This window comes from Parasteatoda tepidariorum, chromosome 5 (genome assembly GCF_982258835.1).
Source record: "Parasteatoda tepidariorum strain Cologne lab strain chromosome 5, Ptep-v5.0, whole genome shotgun sequence".
NCBI lineage: Eukaryota > Metazoa > Arthropoda > Arachnida > Araneae > Theridiidae > Parasteatoda > Parasteatoda tepidariorum.
Window position 1 is genome coordinate 43,432,545 of NC_141759.1, and position 21,432 is coordinate 43,453,976.

The following is a 21,432-nucleotide window of genomic DNA, read 5'->3' on the forward strand; positions in this document are numbered from 1 at the left end:
GTTAAATTAACTGCCAAAACTCTTCTGTTATAATTTATCTTTATAACTAAACTTACGTTTTAATATTTTTTTTTCTTTTGACATAAACTTCTTTCGATGTTTCATTTAATTATTATTTTCAAAACTAAATTAAAACCTAAAATTGTGTTAGCTTTAAACATAAAAGGACTAATCAGTGTTTATTAATGTTCGATCATAAAAAATGGTCTTCAAATGCAAATGTGAAAAAAAAGTAGTTGTACCTATTTGTTTATTTCGAGTGGATATTTCTTGCAACTACTTACCTAATACTCGTCCAAATATTTCAGAATATATTTTTCCTATTGGTAGCAAAAGTAATTTATTAATATTTTATTAAATTAGAATTAAAAAATCTTGTCCACCAGTACATTAAGTAATTAAAAAAATATATATAAAAGCTCAGCTGCAGCACTGCCAAATGCTAATTTTGTAGTAAAAATTTTTTTTGAGTGGTAGTTTTCCCAACATTTTAAATGCTTCACCACGTGAGGGAAGTATTTCAGTGACTTTTTATTTAAGCTTTCGAATCATTTATAAATAGTGGTGAGAATAAATATCTTTTAATCAAAATTAGGGAAGAAAGCATAAACTTATTTACCACTAGAAGAAATTTTTTTAACAGCGTAGAAAGCTGGCAGGCCTATACTTGTTGCTTTGTAAAAAAATATTTTATAGTGGTAACGAAAGCTATTATTAGTCTAGTATTTTTTAATTTTAAGCAATTTTTCCACCATTACACACCAAAAATTCAAAATATTATATGACATGAAACTTTATTACAGTTAGCTCGTGGTGACTCTTTTAAAGTGTAAGCGTAATTATCTTTATTCTACAAGTTTAGTTTCTGAATTTGCTATCAATTTATTAAAACTTTTGCAGAAAGCGAAGCAGTTGGCATTCTTTTCTGATAGTCAAATGACCATGTTTATAAATTCCGGTAAAAGTGTTATAAAAATTCTAATTGTTTTTGATCTAGTTGTTTGGTCTTGTTGTCGTGTTGTTAAAATATTTTACATTAACTTCATATGTTGAAGGGTGCGGCAATCATCACTTTTATCTTTAACGAAGCTCTGTGCATTTGATTTCAGATTCAAAAATAAATATTTGTATTATTAATTTGTAATGGTGTGTAGAATTTCCTGGAAAATATTTCCTTATCGGGAGACATTTGTTTTACCATTTTTTTTATGTGTTGAAAATTATAACTGTAAACTAAAGTAAAAATCAAGGTGAATAAAGCACAAATGAAAATACATAAATTGACATACTATAGTATCGTTCTATCTACAAGAACCTTTCTTAGACATTTGATATTATGTATTTTCAATTGTGCTTTAAGCTGTCTCAGGTGAACACTTTTCCTTTTCGATCAAGCGATATCGCGCGATGAAATTCTTTCCTACAGTTTCTGTTAATAAAACTGATCAGGAGGTAGCAAGTATATTATTATCTGACTATTGTTGTAGAAAGTTAAAGTTCTCAAATGGCAATAACATATTGTTCAATAAAACAAACTTATTGTAAAATTTAAAAACTTCAATGATATATATTGTATGACTGACAATGAGAGTGTTAAGGTACACAGAACAATCTAGTTTCTGGAAAATAAGTGCTAATTATGAAACGCTTGAGCTTAAATATTTTTTTTAAGAAAATGAAATGAAATAGTCGTTTTTTTTCCTTTAGAAAATGCTAGATCTAGAGGCTGATTTTCTGATTTCCATTTTATTTATAAATTGGTAACAACACGCATACGTTAATAAATTGTATCGTTGTTTAACAACGTACATTGATTTTGACAGCCACATTACATACATACACAGGCCTACCAACTTCTACGCTTTTTTGCAAAATATTTAATAGAGTGGTATTTGAGAACCAAAGCTTTCAGAATTTTTAGTAATTTTGCCAATATCTTATAAGTCTCACCGCGATGGAGCTGGAGCAAAGTGACGTTGTATATCAACTTTTAAATTATTTATATGTATTGGTGTGAACAATAAGTTTAAATGATTAAAAAGTTATGCATTTAAACATAATCATAGCTATACCACTGGAATAAATTTTTACAAAAGCGTGAAAAGTTGGCAGCTCTTCATGATGCATAATGTTGCATGCATGATGCATACATTATATACAGTTTTACATTGCATAAGAACAATAATATGTAGAATGAAGGAAATAATTTAGAAATTTAATAAAAAGTGGTAGCAAGATTTTCAAATTTATTCATTGGGTAAACTTATCAAATCGTGCTGACTGACTCACTTTAAAATTAATTCGGATCGCCTAACCCTGGGGAAGGGGGCTATCTGCTCCTTCATCTAAGATGAGATCATTAAGGCTGTTCTTCTAAGGCTTCGTCGTAATATGAAATGATGCTTTTTTGCGAATAATATGCTATTTTTATAACTCCTGTGAGTTAGCAACCGTTTCACATGGCTCTTAGGCCAAGTTTAGCCTATCTAAAGCCAGCGTTGCCTTTGACTGTTTTGAAAATGGCGCAAAACGTTAATATGGAGAAAAGACAGAGTTTTGGGAAAGTTAAAAGCGCTTGGGGTCTAATTTTTCAATATTTAAACTCTTACTCCAATGCTCCATTACCTGGGTTCACAAAAATTTGCAAAAACTGAGAATAAAGCAGTGATTCTAATAATTTTCATCAAGGTGGGAAAATGTCGCCAAATTGGCGATTTTAAAAAAAGTTTAATGACTTTTAAGATATTCGAGTTATTTGTCTGTTCTCTTCACGGCAAGATTATATATATAGTTTAAAATTATAGCATTCCTTCTAGTGTAAGTCACTTTAAATATGTTTTTTTAATTTTATTTATTTATTTATTTTTATTTTATGGCTGCTTATTTTTTATTGTTCCTGAAATTGTGTTTTTTTCCCTTTAACTATACTAAACTGCAATGTTTCTTGACAATGGAGAAATATGCTGAGGGCAAACGAAGAAAATAGTTCCCGGCACGATGTCTGTATTTCGAGGTAAATTACGCATTTCACAATAGAAATATGATACGTTATCTTAACCCACACATATATAGCGTTAATTTGCTATAATTTTCTTAAAATTTTATATATTTTCAGATTTACGAGCGGCGCATCGCGGAATGGTATCTTTATTTAGTTATATTTCTTCTATATAACGACTGAACTTATTTCTCCTTCTTCCTCCGCCAGCCGTGACGTCATTGTCAAGAAACTTTGCATTCTAGTATAGCACGTATTGGAAAAAAATAAATAAATAAAAAGCTTGCAATAATTTTTCTTGCCTTGAAAGAAATATGCTTCTAAATTCATCATCTATTTTTGCTTCAAAGAGCTAACATAAGCACAATACTAACATAACGTTAACTTGCGAACTTTTTTGCTCCAATATTGCTTGATAGGTCAGCTCTGATACTATAGGAGCCTTACTTCTAAAGACAAACATTAAACTTAGCATGAATGTTCTTGTATCGAAATAACACTAGATACTATTTAGATTTTTTTTAAATTAAAATAAATAAATAAAAACTGGTACCACAACTGGTTTATTATTAGTTTTTATCTTGTCGTAACAAAATATGAGTTGCCATCACAATAGAAAAATAATTAAAAGATTTTAAAGTCATATTTTATAACTGTCGTTAAACAGCCGAACCAGTTTTGGGCTTACGACCATTAATGTGCAATTCCGTAGCCTTGTAATTTTGAACCCAATCAAGAAGACAAGTGAACTACGATCAAGTATTTGGAGAAATTTGCTTTCGCGGAGTACTTTCTGATGGAAGTAACTCGCATTTGTGTTACTTGGCGAGGAAAACCACGAAGACCACCGACGGTCAGCCCGATGGCAAGGCGACGCTAACCCATAATCCGTTTACATCTGAGGATCTATTACGTCTGCACTGAGCTAAGAATTTTCAATCAGGATCTGTAATGATATAATTATAAATTTTTAGAAAATTTAGTGGTAATACATACACATTAATATACTATCATTTTTTTCATAATAGCACATTCTAATAATAGCATTTTTTCATAATAGCGCAATTGCCCAGACTTCCTTGCGAAACAAACAAAATTTTTATTAAGAAGTTAAGTAATGGCATTGACATTATTTCACTATTCACATTAATCTTGGTTAAGCAAATCATTTGTATTCAACAGAAAATATTTATAATGAATTTTTTTGCATGCATTTTTAAATTGTGCGGGCGTTCTTTCTTTTCTATATAAACTGGTTTCTAATGTTCGCTCATTTTAAATGTAAATATATAAATACTTTTTTAAGAGGGAGCATTTTCCACCTGATTTCAGTATGAAAATTATGTGTAAAATACACAGGGTTCCCGCCTGTATGACGACATGGAGATAATTGTCTCCTAATGTTTAACAAATGTCCCTAAAATCATACGCATGGGCGACAAATTTATCACTTTGAAATTTGTTTCCAATTTACAAAATAGTAACGAAAAATAATTTTATTCATCAAATTGCCAGCATTTAAAAAAATGTTGATTAATTTTATTGTTCTACGCGTGGTATGGAATTCAAATGTGTGGTATTTAAATGGTATAACTGAAATCGTCTGGTATAAAAATTTTTAAATTTAAAAAATGAAATTTTAAATGTACACGTTGGTCTGTGCTTTGCATTCATGTACTGACAGTATAATTGTTCACCAACAAATTATTTTATGCTCTTTTAGAATAGGCTTAATTTATAATTTTTAGATGATGAAACTTTTATGTAATATTTTGTTAGATTTTACCTTCTCTGTTTTCCCTATTTGTTTATTTAGTCTCCACATTTTAATCTCTGTGTTAAATCTATTTATTAATATTATTTTAGCTTTTTTCACTTACTTTTAACATATACTAATCTTCAGTCATTATGAGGTAATGAATCTAATTAATTTTAAGGGTTATAGATGGTAATTAATAATTTTTGATGTGTACCATAACATAATTTATGTAATTGTGAAGTTTGTCTGCCATATTAAGCTTTTGGACCATGATTAAATATCTAGGGGATCCTATTGGGATAATAAACTTAATTAGTTTTAGGGTGTTATAGATGGCAATTAATAATTTTTGATGTGTACCATAATATAAATTATGTAATTGTTGAGTTAGATTTTCTTAAGTTTGTCTACCTTATAAAATTTTTGGACCATGATTAAATACCTAGGGGATCCTATTGGGATAATAAACCTAATTAGTTTTAGTGTGTTATAGATGGCAATTAATAATTTTTGATGTGTACCATAACATAAATTATGTAATTGTGAAGTTAGATTTTCTTAAGTTTGTCTACCATATAAAGTTTTTGGACCATGATTAAATACCTAGGGGATCCCATTGGGGTAATAAACCAAATTAGTTTTAGGGTGTTATAGATGGCAATTAATAATTTTTGATGCGTACCATAATATAAATTATGTAATTGTTGAGTTAGATTTTCTTAAGTTTGTCTACCTTATAAAATTTTTGGACCATGATTAAATACCTAGGGGATCCTATTGGGATAATAAACCTAATTAGTTTTAGTGTGTTATAGATGGCAATTAATAATTTTTGATGTGTACCATAACATAAATTATGTAACTGTGAAGTTAGATTTTCTTAAGTTTGTCTACCATATAAAGTTTTTGGACCATGATTAAATACCTAGGGGATCCCATTGGGGTAATAAACCAAATTAGTTTTAGGGTGTTATAGATGGCAATTAATAATTTTTGATGTGTACCATAATATAAATTATGTAATTGTTGAGTTAGATTTTCTTAAGTTTGTCTACCTTATAAAATTTTTGGACCATGATTAAATACCTAGGGGATCCTATTGGGATAATAAACCTAATTAGTTTTAGTGTGTTATAGATGGCAATTAATAATTTTTGATGTGTACCATAACATAAATTATGTAACTGTGAAGTTAGATTTTCTTAAGTTTGTCTACCATATAAAGTTTTTGGACCATGATTAAATACCTAGGGGATCCCATTGGGGTAATAAACCAAATTAGTTTTAGGGTGTTATAGATGGCAATTAATAATTTTTGATGTGTACCATAATATAAATTATGTAATTGTTGAGTTAGATTTTCTTAAGTTTGTCTACCTTATAAAATTTTTGGACCATGATTAAATACCTAGGGGATCCTATTGGGATAATAAACCTAATTAGTTTTAGTGTGTTATAGATGGCAATTAATAATTTTTGATGTGTACCATAACATAAATTATGTAACTGTGAAGTTAGATTTTCTTAAGTTTGTCTACCATATAAAGTTTTTGGACCATGATTAAATACCTAGGGGATCCCATTGGGGTAATAAACCAAATTAGTTTTAGGGTGTTATAGATGGCAATTAATAATTTTTGATGTGTACCATAATATAAATTATGTAATTGTTGAGTTAGATTTTCTTAAGTTTGTCTACCTTATAAAATTTTTGGACCATGATTAAATACCTAGGGGATCCTATTGGGATAATAAACCTAATTAGTTTTAGTGTGTTATAGATGGCAATTAATAATTTTTGATGTGTACCATAACATAAATTATGTAACTGTGAAGTTAGATTTTCTTAAGTTTGTCTACCATATAAAGTTTTTGGACCATGATTAAATACCTAGGGGATCCCATTGGGGTAATAAACCAAATTAGTTTTAGGGTGTTATAGATGGCAATTAATAATTTTTGATGCGTACCATAATATAAATTATGTAATTGTTGAGTTAGATTTTCTTAAGTTTGTCTACCTTATAAAATTTTTGGACCATGATTAAATACCTAGGGGATCCTATTGGGATAATAAACCTAATTAGTTTTAGTGTGTTATAGATGGCAATTAATAATTTTTGATGTGTACCATAACATAAATTATGTAACTGTGAAGTTAGATTTTCTTAAGTTTGTCTACCATATAAAGTTTTTGGACCATGATTAAATACCTAGGGGATCCCATTGGGGTAATAAACCAAATTAGTTTTAGGGTGTTATAGATGGCAATTAATAATTTTTGATGTGTACCATAATATAAATTATGTAATTGTTGAGTTAGATTTTCTTAAGTTTGTCTACCTTATAAAATTTTTGGACCATGATTAAATACCTAGGGGATCCTATTGGGATAATAAACCTAATTAGTTTTAGTGTGTTATAGATGGCAATTAATAATTTTTGATGTGTACCATAACATAAATTATGTAACTGTGAAGTTAGATTTTCTTAAGTTTGTCTACCATATAAAGTTTTTGGACCATGATTAAATACCTAGGGGATCCCATTGGGGTAATAAACCAAATTAGTTTTAGGGTGTTATAGATGGCAATTAATAATTTTTGATGTGTACCATAATATAAATTATGTAATTGTTGAGTTAGATTTTCTTAAGTTTGTCTACCTTATAAAATTTTTGAACTTTGAACCATGATTAAATACCTAGGGGATCCTACTAGGGTAATAAACCTAATTAGTTTTAGTGTGTTATAGATGGCAATTAATAATTTTTGATGTGTACCATAACATAAATTATGTAACTGTGAAGTTAGATTTTCTTAAGTTTGTCTACCATATAAAGTTTTTGGACCATGATTAAATACCTAGGGGATCCCATTGGGGTAATAAACCAAATTAGTTTTAGGGTGTTATAGATGGCAATTAATAATTTTTGATGCGTACCATAACATAAATTATGTAAGTGTGAAGTTCGATTTTCGTAAGTTTGTCTACCATATTAAGCTTTTGGACCATGATTAAATACTTCCTATTGGACTACTAAATTTCCATCGCTAGTGTTAACCCTAGAAATACATTTGAAGTTTATTTTATTAATTACTTTATATTACAAAATTTAATAAAAAAAGTATTGCTTAAGCTAACTTCTGATTTTTCGAGAAAGATTTTGCTCACATTAATTTGTGTTATGCTTTGATAAATGTGCCATACCACCAACGGCGGTTCTTAATTTCACAAGTATATGATTAAAGAAATAATTAACTTTTTCATTTATAGGATAATTTGAATGACGTATAATATGAAGCACTGTAATTTACTGATGTAATCTCAAAATAGGGTGTTATTTCAAAGCCATTCAATAATTAGTTTTTAAACTAGTTCTTAAGCAATTTTTTCTTAATGAAATCCCGTAAAAAATTAAGTTTGAAAAAAACTTCATAATTTTGAATCTATAAAAGTTTTTATACTTACAATTCTAAATATTTTCCATCATTATATTAATTACTCTTACAAATTATTTAATACTCTTTGAAAATGGGGGCTTGGGTTTTTTAAAGAGCATTGGGTTAAAAAATGATATGCCTAGTTGCCAAGTACTGGTGTTTTAGCTTTTTCCTTTCTTTACAGTATTCAAAGTGTTAATGAAATTATTTGTTAATGATATTGATTTTATAATTTCGCTAGACAATTATATTTTCCATGGCTTACACTTCTTGATTATTATATTTTCCTTAGGTAGTGTTTTAAAGTAAAAGTTTTTTAAAAAGCTACCGACATAATTATTTGCCAGTGTTGAATCGATTAACATTCAGCCTCACATTTGTAGCACATTATTTTTAATAAGTTCGAAAGTGAAAACAGTATTATGTAGGGATACTACAGGCAACTAAAAATGTAAAAAGTGGTACAAACTAAATTCATTTTTATTAATTTATTACCTCTTTAATCATTAAATCGTATCGACTACTATGACTTATATTTTATATTATTTATATTTAAAGCAAAAACTTTTTTTTTCCACTCACTTTTAATAGCAAACTGAAAAAAAATGTAAGGATAAATTACTAATATTATTTAAATTTTTCTCAAAAAAAGCAATTGTTGGCAGTTGGGAATTTGGCCATACACTTTAACACTTTAATATATATAAATTAATTGTTAGTCGTCCATCTCAAGTCAAATTTATGAAATTAAATATTAAAATAGAATTTTTACAGCCACGAGGAGGAAAAAAACTTTCGGTATAAGGGAAATCCGTAGCAAATGAATGTTATGTTTCATTTAAAACAATAACAAATATGCAGGGGTTTATTTTATAGTTTTATAACCGCCGTTGAACAGACTACCAATGTTCAAAATCATAGTCGTGTAATTTTGAATCCAGAATGCAGGGGAACTCCTGGATCAAGTATTGGGATAAATTCGTGAAGGACTTTTTGATTGAACTGACTACATTTATGTTACATGGGGAGGAAAACCTCCCACGGTTAACCGGACGTCAAGGGGTCTCTAACCCATGATTTATCTACCACTGATAATATTTTACGTAAGCATTGTGGTTTGTGCGAGCCGGGTGTGGAATTAATATTTACCAGCTATCGCTGGGATTTGAGCCCGAGTCACCTCATTGGAAGGCGAGCATTCTATCTCCTGAGCCATTGCGTTTCAATATAAAGGGGTTAGACAAAAAATATGGAAACACTTCTTTACTTATTTTGAGTGAACAATTTTTATTTTAGCAACTAATATTTTGGATAGTTTTGCATCGCAGTCTATTGACAACATTTGAAAAATCATGCTTTTATTTTTTAGAAATGGTGTCATTTTTACCCATGCATAATTCTGATCGACAAAAGCAAGAAGTCAATAATTTCTTTCAACTCCATAGCCTTGTAATTTTGATCTTAATACGGAAGACAAGGGAACTCCTGGATCAAGTACTGAGAGAACTTTGTCTTCGTGTAGGATTTTTTGATAAAACTTACCGGCATTTGTGTTACATGGAGAGGAGAACAACGAAAATCTCCCACTGTTAGCCTTATGGCAAGGGGACTCTAACCCATGATCAGTCTATCACTGAGGATATTTTAGGTCAGCACTGTGGTTTGTGCAAGCCGGATGCGGAATTCGCATCGACCAGCCATCGCTGGGGTTAGAACCTGGTTCACCTCATTCGAAGGCGAACGCTCTATCCCCAGAGCCATCACATCACGGCTCATTGTATCTGATTTTTTTTTTGATTTTATTTTATAACGGTCGTTGAACAGTCGACCCAATTTTTGGTTTACGACTACTTATGTTCAACTCCGTAGCCTTGTAATTTTGAACCAATCCAGAAGACAAGGAAACTCCTGGATCAGTACCCCCAGAGGTTTTGATTTGTTATGGGGACATGGAAGACTTTGAGACTCGACAGATTTAACGTGCATTAGTCACCATTTACTACACGGGGAGTCTTCGGCGAGCGGGGATCGAGCCCACAACCTCTTGGACATGGGCCCAGTGCCCTACCAACCAGACTATCGCGACCCTATTCTATATGATTTTATAACCGTCGTCGAACAGGCGCCCCAATTTTATGGGTTTACGACTACTAATGTTCAACTCCGTAGTCTTGTAATTTTGAATCCAATCCAGAAGACAAGGGTACTCCTGGATCGAGTAGTGGGAGAAATTTGTCTTCGTGGAGGACTTTTTGATGGAGCTAACCCGCATTTGCGTTACATAAAGAGCAGGCTTGAAAGCCGGGCGGAAAAGAGAAAATACTGGTAGAAGAACTATTTCAATATTAGATAATATTCGGGAGGACTTAATCTATTCTCAACAATAGCAATTCACTGTAAGGAAATTTATCACGGCGAAGAAGCAATTCAATATAAAAATTGCATCCGTAAAAAACAATTAGTAGTTATGGTTTTTTATTATTCCCGGAAAAAAACTGAAAAATGAAATTTATTTGTTACCAGTTTTTACGATTTGTTACTAGTTCCTACGTCTCGATATATATGGGCTTTCAGCCCTGATGGAGAGGAAGACCACGAGAACCTCTTACAGTTAGCCTGATGACAAGGGGACTCTCACCCATGATTCGTCTACCACTGAGAATATTTCACGTCAGTACTGTGGTCGGTACAAGCCGGACGCAGAATTCGTATCGACTGGGATTCGAACCCGGTTCGCCTTCCAATAAGGAAAACGCTCTATCCCTTGAGCCATCACCATCACGGCTCGATTGCAATATTTATATTAGAATGCTTTAGTGGCATAGTAAAAGGAAATAAACTTTAAAGGAATCAACTTTTAATTTCCTACTCTCATATCGGTGTATGCAAATTTTGCATGGGTACAAAGGACCCCATTTCTCAAAGCTTCAAGCATGATCTTACAAATTGTGCCAACAATTTTGGCATGTAAAATCTTCCAAAGCATTTGCTACTAAAAGAAAAATTTTGGATTTAGTATAGAAGTGTTTTCACAATTTTGTTCAACCCTGGTATATTAGGTCATTGCTATAGATAAAATCAAATTTGTTATATAAGAAATCAGAATTTTAAACAAAAATCATGCTACCAATGTTTTGAATGCTTAGCATTACTGCTGCAAACAGTGTTAATGATTAACATAAATGTCGATATCATAATGTTGTGAATGTTGAACATAAATAATTGCTATAATAGTGTTCTGAATGCTAAACATAAATGTTGATATCATAATGTTGTGAATGCTAAAAATAAAATTTTTATCACACATTATAAATGCTAAACAATCCCATACTGTAAATGCTAATATAAGTGTCCTATCGCAATGTTGTGAATGCTAAATATAAATGTTTCTATCTCAATGTTGTTAATGCTAAATGTAAATGTTGAGAAAATATCTCGCTAAAAGTAAAAGTTTGAATGCGTGGATAAGTATATATAACAGACATAATAATGAGCCTCATTTTCAAATGAATCAACACAGCATTTATTTTGAAAAATAACAATGTTGTTAATGCTAAATATAAATTTTGAGAAAATATCTCATTAACATAAAAGTTTAAATGCGTGGATAAGTATATATAATAAATACAATAATGAGCTTCACTTTCAAATAAATCAATGCAGCATTTCTTATGAAAAATAATACGAACTTTTATTCAGGTAATGAGATGTTTCCTTGTTTGTTGTGTTATACCGAGGAGATTCTAGAAACTTAAAAAATACCCATCTGAAAACAATACTAGGAACCAGTTAGTTGTAAAAATTACATCTTAGGAGAGAGATATGTGCGTTAAAAATTAGAAAAATATGTTACTGTGCTGCCTTAAGTACTTACATTCATGTACTTACTTATCTACTAACTCTAATTTATAAATTCATTTTTTATGAGAAATGATTTAGCAATTTCGAAAATAAAAAAAACTTTTTTTTTATTTAACAAGTTCATATCTATGTATTAAAGAATAGATATGAAAAGAAATTTATTGTGTTAGCTCTTTAAAGTTTTATTTTTTAATATTTATTTTAGGATTTTTGCATTCTTGATAGTGTTGCCCTTTGTAGTATTTATCGTATTACTGGTCCTTTTTTTATGTATATACTTCCTTTTTTTGATAAGAGTTTATCTAAGCAATCGATCCGATTGCTTATCGATAATAGCAAATGTGACCTCTACTTGCATTATGTGGCTGATCTTGTAAATATTTCCCTTGTATTTTCAGAATAAATTAAGCTATTGTTATCAAAAAGAAATTTTTTTAAGACTTTTTATTAATTCCTTTATATTAATTTTTTTGTTGTTGAATAATATTTATGATAAGATTTCGTTCAATGTAAGTTCCGCTGCACTTTCACATTTGCTTTATCATGTTAATAGCACCCGTATTTATAGATAAAATTTTTTGCTCGATGAATATTTTATTTTTCTTTTGTAAATTGTTGTCATGAACGTTTGTACATCGCTCAAACAGTTACGGTTAAAATATTTTTAAAAAGAAAAGTATTAAAAAGAACAAGTGTTAGCAGTTTTAAGGAAAATAGATATTCATAATCTTGAATTATTATCAGTTGAAAAACTGATACGTTATTCAGATATCGTGAGATTCACGCCTGATGTTTCCAATTTTATATGCAATATTCTCTTATTATTGATAAAATCATGTGATTCACAGTAAACAATTCTCAACTACTCAACAATTCAAAACTTCACAAAGTATAAATATTAATAAACAATTTTTTACTACAAGTACATTATAGTGACATTATAAACAATTACTCATCAATAATAAGTTTTTTTTTAAAGTTTAATTTACAAGCAGAAAAAAAAGACATAGTTTGACATATGTATTTAAAAAGAAATGCAAAACACAATACAAAAAGACTGTGACTTACCCTTTAATCTCCAGCCGCAAAAATTAGTACCTATATGAACAAGATCTATTTTTTAAAAAAATGGATATTTTTTCCTGTTACCTACCACTTTAGCTTTAAAATAGAACTGCAACTCTATTTTTTGCTTGATTTATTTTGCAGTTTTTGTTTCATTTTACATATTTTTGCTTATTAAGTTCGATTTTTGTTTCAGTTTTTGATTTTCCTCTCACTATTGTATTGATATTTTTCACTTTGGCTGCATTAATACCATATTAGAAAGCACTTTTTTTTAGATATAATCGCGGGAGATGATGACAATATTATTACTTTTCCTTATTTTATCACCCGGTATTTTTTTAAATTTTTGTATACTTTTTAAAAATTTTTTTTTCTCCTTTAAAAAACTTTTTTTTTGCATTCTTTCCATGTTGTCTCTATATTTTTAATATATATATATATATATATATATAAACTTAACGTATATCATTATAAAACGAAATTTTACATCTCCTTATTACTACCACTTCTTACGTTGCAGAGAAGTGGAGATACTTAGTATGAGATAGTCTAAAAAAAGAATATAGTTGTTATTCAGCCGCCCTAACCGGTATCCTTCTCCATAGTGATGTTTCTTAGTGTTAAAAAAGTAAACAAAATTTCAGTTTCGATCCCATTGTTAACTTTGAAACCTTTCAATTTGTACTGAGCTGTGTCCATTTTTTTCAAACACGCAGTTCAATCGATGTCCATTTTTTTCTCAAACTCAGCTTTTCATTCATATTTATGTCCAAACGAAAAACTTCATGGATGTTTGTTAATCCCTATCAAATTTAATTTGGAATGTTTAATTCTTTGAAATTAGTTTATTGACGATTACTATTACTGTAATTATTTTAAAATTGTAAACTTGTTTTCATTTGATAGAAATTCTGATCTCTTCAATTGTTATTATATGCACAGTCGTTTTCTGCTTCACATTTTGCAGAAGATATCTGTTTTGCATTTTTCAGAAGTTTTAATTATTTTGCAGACGATTAATTTTTCGCATTTTGCAGATCTATTTAAGTAAGCATTATTTTTTTTCTTTATAATTTCTTTTTCAAAAACTAAGTTGGCTTAGAGGGGACATAGTGTTATCACTTAATTGCAGTGATATAATTGAATGAGGAGCAGTAGTTTTGCCCACTTCTGGAACAATTTGGATTAAGTTTTTAATTTTTTCGTCTACGTGAGCGATAACTTTATTCTACTATAATTACAGATGATCTTTTTTATTGCAAAATAAATATATGAAATACAAAATTAGCGAAAATTTAGAATTCCCTCTGTTTTTAATAAGAAAATTTTATTTTCTGCAATTATAGTTCAATTTTATCTATTAAAAAATTTATTTATTTAAAATTTAGTGTAAGTCTTTAAAAATGTTTATTATTATGCAATTCGAAGCATAGATAAACGAAAAACGTTTGAAGTTGTTTGTTCTATGCAGAAATTTCTTGCTTTAAATAAAGGAGTGTATCAGAATACTACTATAATTAACAACTAGATATTTAACTAATACAAACTATCAAATAATTTAAAAACGTTTCAACTACCGTCAACTTTGAAAAACACTCATAAAACAGAATAGATTTTATAAAAAAAATTTCTAATAAAAAGTTAATCTATTAATATTTTTTTGGGTTAATTTTTAAATATAAAGTGCTACTAAGAAGACGGTGTACTTCATTGTGTTTTCATGGATTGGATATTTTCTCCTGTTAGCTACCACTTGTGGTTTAAAAAATTCACAATTCTATGGTAATATTGAGCCGTGGTGGCTCAGGGAATAGAGCGTTCGCCTTCCAATGAAATGAGCCAGGTTTTAGTTCCAGTGATGGCTGGTCGATGAGAATTCCGCACCGGCTCGCACCAATCACAGTGCTGATGTAAAATATCCTTAGTGTTAGACGAAGCATGGGTTTGATTCCCCTAGCCGTCAGGCTTACAGTGGCAAGTTTTTGTTGTTCTCCTCTCCATGTAACGCTAATGCGGGATCCTCCACGAAGGAAAATTTCTCCCTATACTTGACCCAATAGTTCCTTTGTCTTCTGTATTAGGTTCAAAATTACAAGACTTCGGTGTTGAACATTAGTAGTAAACCCAAAATTGCGTTGGTTGTTTAAAGACGATTATAAAATAAAAATATATTAACATAAGAAACTTTATATTACCAATATGTCCCCTTGGACAAGCATGGTTTGTTTCTCTGAGTTATTTCCTAAAAATGAAATAATTTTCTACTAATTTACATTTTTTAGTGATACAAAACTGACAAATTTCTTAGCAAAGAGTGTTTAAAAGGTTAAATCAAAATGCCCAACCATTTTTTCATACTTTTACCTCACAACAAAGTGTTGCGCTTTCGCAACGTCTGCTAGGGATGGGTTTATGAAATACTTTAATAAGTAATATAATATTTTTATAACATAATATATTTTATAAATAAAATTTTTAAATTGCACTCCGCCAAATAAAACACGATGTTTGGCATCATAAAAGTTTCCTTACTGTAACATTTTAATGACACCAATAAAACATTAACTTTTATGCAAACTACCCATTCCTAAGCAATTAATTGATGCTTTTCCATTTATATATCCAAATTTCATTTTTTCCTACGCAAATGTAACATTTCTTTTGAAAGCACGCAAAGTTGTTGGAGGAAGGCTTTTGAAATTGTTTTGTCGCATGTCAATAAAAGTTATTTCCTCCGATTCCGTGAGAGCCTTGCAGATCATACCTAGAGAGGGAGGGGCAGTTTTTTCTGCAATGCCATCCAAAATTCTTATTTTTCAGGGATTTTTTATTTATTTATATTTCACAGCTATTTTTTTCTTCATATTATTGTCATAGTGTTGCATTGGAGTCAGCAATGCTGATTTATCAATGTGTAGGTAGACATTTGTTAGTTGCCATTATATGAGAATAATATTTAAAAGTAATACTATCTTTTTGAAATGCGAATTATTTTTAACGCGTGACTATTTCTCTATAATTTTGATATCTTAATTACTCTAGTTATTAAAAACACTAAAGTTAATGTAAGTATGTTTTTATCGATGTGTAAAATGTTTTTTAGTTTTAGTGGTGTAAAATTTAACTAACTTCTAATTTATGTCTAACTGTGAAGTTAATTAACCATAGAGAAAGAGAAGGTCACTTTTTTCTGCAATACTGAGAATCCTATTTCATAATGAAATTGATCACAATCAAGTATCACAATAACTTTTCTTTTTATATTATTATTATGTTGAAGTCAATGTGTGAGGTTTGTTTACAACTAAGTGAAGACATTTGTTCGCCATTGAGACTGCTTAGAAATGTATATTATAAAATTTTGGAATGTTTATTTAAAAACGAAATTCCCAGCGTTTAATGCTTTTAAATAAAATTGGGGAACAAATTTATTGGTGCATTTGTGAAATTAATCTTAACTAATTCGGCTGTGAGGATTTCAAATCTTAAATTAATTTTGTAAGAAAGCTGCAGATTTTTTTTCAAAATCATATTTCCAGTTAAGTATATTTTTTGTCTGAATATACAATTTTATTATGAACGTATAGGTTTTATATGAAGTTAATAAATATGCTCGATAAAAAAAAAACAAAGACTTCAGACAAAAAAAACTTTTGATCTTAGCGCAGGGTTCGAGTAGTTCTTAGAAAACTTCGAAAGTGTTGTTCTTATTCTGTTATAGAAGAAACAATTATTTTTATTAGTTATCTTTTCTATTCCATACCTGCCAACTCTTCCGGATTTTCCGGAAGATTTTATTTTCATATTTAAAGTGGTAGTAAATATATACTATTTTTTTCTTTTATAAACTTAATTTTTAAATTATTTTGATCACCACTATTCTTACAAAAATGAAGAACATATATTAATATGCGTTACTATCATGGTTGTCAATTTAAGTTTTTTCAAATACAACGTATTTGTTTGCTTAAAATTGAAGTTTTAATTCTATTTTAATACCACTGGGAAAAATGATAATGGAAGGGATTTAAAGTTTTCAGGTATGACTCCACCCCTTCATCGGTGTTGGTGCCTATTTGGGCAGTAGATGCAGAGATGCCAATTGCTCCGGACACGCCAAAATAACTTAAAAAACGATAAATAACTACAAAGCAAATTTTGTAAATATTTGACTATTTTTGCTTGCTTTTTAAAAGGCATAACATATTATTACTATAAAGCGGTGAATTATATATGCCTACGAATTATTTAGAAATAGTGGTGGATAAAAACCCAATAAATTGAATTTATTAAACTAAGAATCACAATTGATAAACAACCACTTTAAAATATATATTTGCTGTCCGGAGAAAGTTGGCATCTCTGTCTATGATACTGTTGTTAATAATTATTCCAGTAATCTTTGCGAAATATAAATTTTTTTTGGTAATATTAAGCATAGTGGTAGATACAAACTTAATGAAATGCATTTTATTTAATAATTTTGCTACCACATTTTAAATTTTTTAGGACTTTACGAACCTTGCCTTATCGTATAGCGTCATAAACTAAAATGTATTTTCCCTTCTTCCTACTACACGCTATGTAGCAGGGAAGTGCACTTACCTGCTACACCCCTCCAGTGAATTTAAAAAAAAATAATGTTATTAATATAATTTTAAATTACGCATCAAAACTGTAGCTTGTCGAAAGAAACCAATTGCAGATATGTCCGTTCAAAATTCTCATGCAACAGAGAAAAAAGAATTGTATACCAGTGTAATTTTAAGATTTAGAAATTATAAATATAAAAAATATTTGTAACGTGCTCCTTTTTCCTTTTACTTCAATTGCATTCCAATTACCAGAAAGAACCACCCCAAAGATCAAAATTCAAGACGAATGGGAAAAAGGCCGCTAACGGCCCCAGGCGCCCAGATAAATGTTGTTGTTGATGATGATGATAACGTGCTCCTTAATTACTCTTGTTTTAACACATATAGTAAGTTATGTTTTTATCAGAGAGTAAACATTTGTTAATTTTAAAGACTTAGTAGAGCTATGATTAATTAAGTTTTAAACTTCAAAGTGCACTTACCAACACATCCTTCGATATGGAGGTTCTTTTTCTCCACTATTCTACGTAAGATTCTTAATTTTTTATTATGAATGAAAATAATAACGCTATTAAATATCTCAGGTTTTTATTATTATTGTGCGGGTTGTCAATGTAGTCCTTCATTAACACGTTCACGCCGGGGTGACTCACCGGTGGGTCACGCTAGATTCTCAGCGCACCGGAGTAAAAACTGGTAACAATAAATTTCAATTTTTAGTTTTTTTCCGCGAATAATAAAAATCCATAACTACCAATTGTTTTTAACGGATGCAATTTTTATATTGAATTGCTTCTTCGCCGTGATAAATTTCCTTACAGTGAATTGTTATTGTTGAGAATAGTCCTCCCGAATATTATCTAATATTGAAATAGTTCTTCTACCAGTATTTTCTCTTTTTCCGTACCAGTATTTTCACTTTTCCCGGCGTGAACGTGCTATATTTATTAACTTCACTATTACCATTGTTAACATTCATCTTCACTACTGTCAAGTGACTATGAATGCAGAAAGTGGTTGAAGCTTAATTTACTTTTATTTATTTATTATCTCTTTAATTTTTCAATCTTATCTACTACTATGACTTTCTTTTCACATTATTCATATTTATAATAGGAAGTTTCTTAGTTTAAACATTCAATAGTAAATATATACTATAAAAGGTTTTCTAATTTCAGTGTTGTCACGGGCGACTAACGAAGCAAAAAGTGATAATTAACAACGTTCAGAATTTTATTAACAATTATTTAATATATCTACTTTTTCCATCATTTTTTTCAATTTACGATTGAAAGAGAATGTAAAGAATGCTTTTGCTTTAAATATGAAGTCCAGTGTAATTTTTATCTATATCAGTGTGATGAATTTCGTTAGTTATAGAAGCCTGGATTTATAAGCAATTAAATTTTTGAGAGGTTTTTTAGAAGAAGAAAAAAAATTCGTAGCATTTACGTTTATAAATGATTTTAATATTATAAAATAAAAATAGATTTCTGTATTATTTAGAAAATTAATATATTTATTTTTTAACATTCTACTAATGATTTTAGTATTCAATAACAATATAGATAATTTGAAACATAATTTTGTAAATATTGAAAGTTGGTTATCTAATATTTTCTCTAGTGATTGATGGTTAAAAGTTTTTAAAATAACTCTAAAAATTTTTAAATTATATTTTTGTTTAAATTGTAGTCAGTGGCTGCTGCAACAAGAAGGCAGTAATTTTTTTTTAAGCAGAGAGATAAGTCAAGCGGAAAAACATGAAAATTCTGCATGTGACGGCTTACATTTTCAATGTATGTGATATATGTACAATTTCGATAAAATAAAAATTACATATATGTAACATAAAAAGCTTCATTTAATCTTTTTATGTTATTTCGTTTCAGTAAATCCTTTTCTTTTCTTTTATTTTTCTAATCGAAGCACTTTTTCACACTTTTAAATTCACATCCTGTCCTTAAATCTATTTTTGGCTCAAGTATGCATTAATAAAAAATAAAGACATTTTCCCCTTTACTCTTTGTGGGAATCGCGCTACCTATTTAATAAACCAATAGTAATTTCTAAGATTTCCCTCTTTTCCCTAAATCGAGACATTATCGGATTTTTTGCAAGATTTTTCCCTAACAGTAAGACTGAACCACGATGGAGTAAACTTCACTTTTCGCTCGTCATCCATTTGAAAATGATCAAATAAAATTAATTTGCTTTCATTAAAGTCCTGTGTCTGTTTTCCTGCTCGTTCCGATATATATATATATATATATATATATATATATATATATATATATATATATATATATATATATATATATATATATATATATATATATATATATATATATATATATATATATATATATATATATATATATGTATGTGTGTGTGTGTGTGTGTGAATATAACTCCTCTAAAATACAACTTGATTGCAGTTGCCTCGTGGCTACACTTTTAAAGAGTGGGCATAATTTTCATTATTCTACAAGCTTTACTGTTTAGTTCGCTACCAAATTTTTAAAAAAATTTGCGGAAAGCGGAGTAACGACATCCCTGCAATTATATATCGAGAGAGAAAACAAATCCCTGCTCAAGGAAGCAGATGTAACTAACCTTTCTTTGGGGGGGGGGGAAATCGTGTATGAACTGATTCGCAGATTCAGCCAGTTGCACTGGCTATTTTTTAAGTACATCTGGTGGAGAGACACGGCGAAATCAAAAACATACCTGCCAACTCTTCCGGAAGATTTTGTTTTCATATTTAAAGTGGTAGTAAATATATACTACTTTTTCTTTTATAAACTTATTTTTTAAATGATTTTGATCACCACTATTCTTACAAAAACTAAGCACATATATTAATATGCGTTACTATCAGAGTTGGCCGTTGATTACAGTAATCGATTACAACTGTAATTGATTACAGATAATTACAGCTATGTAATCAATTACTTGTAATCACGATTACAAGTAATCAATTACTTGTAATCGTGATTACAACTTTCAAAAAATTTTGATTACAGCTGTAATCATGATTACAATTTCGATTACAGTAATCAATTACTTGTAATCACGATTACAAGTAATCAATTACTTGTAATCGTGATTACAACTTTCAAAAAATTTTGATTACAGCTGTAATCATGATTACAATTTTGATTATAGTAATCAATTACTTGTAATCATGATTACAAGTAATTGCGATTACAAGTAATCACAACAAAAACGATTACAAGTAATTATGATTACAAGTAATCAAAATATATGATTACATGTAATCATGATTACATGTAATTTGATTACATGTAATTGTGATTACTTGTAATTAAACTATACGATTACAAGTTATTACGATTGTATACTATAGTCAAATTTTTTATGTAAGCATTCATGTGTTTACATATTTTTATGTACATAGAATGTACGCACGCATGAACGTACAATTTGCGATTCCTATACATACAATGTATGCACAAACGTTGTTTGTACGTACAATATTCATAATTATATTGTAATATACTTAATGCAATGCGCATATGCTTAGTACATATAATTATGCATTTATGATACATGTACGCATGTATGTTAGTTTGTACAAAAAGGCAATGTTTTGTATCTTTGTATACATAGGCAATGTATGTATGAACGTATATGAAAATAATGTTTATGTGTTTGCATGCTTTTATGTACTTAAGTGCATATATT

General features: G+C 29.3%; 1 protein-coding gene across 2 annotated transcripts in view; it reads left to right on the forward strand.

Moving 5' to 3' along the window:
- The window catches only part of LOC107441354 (RNA-binding protein 38), a 98,881-nt gene that overhangs the window by 1,450 nt on the left and 75,999 nt on the right, over nt 1-21,432 (forward strand). The gene's annotated exons all lie outside the window — the stretch shown is intronic.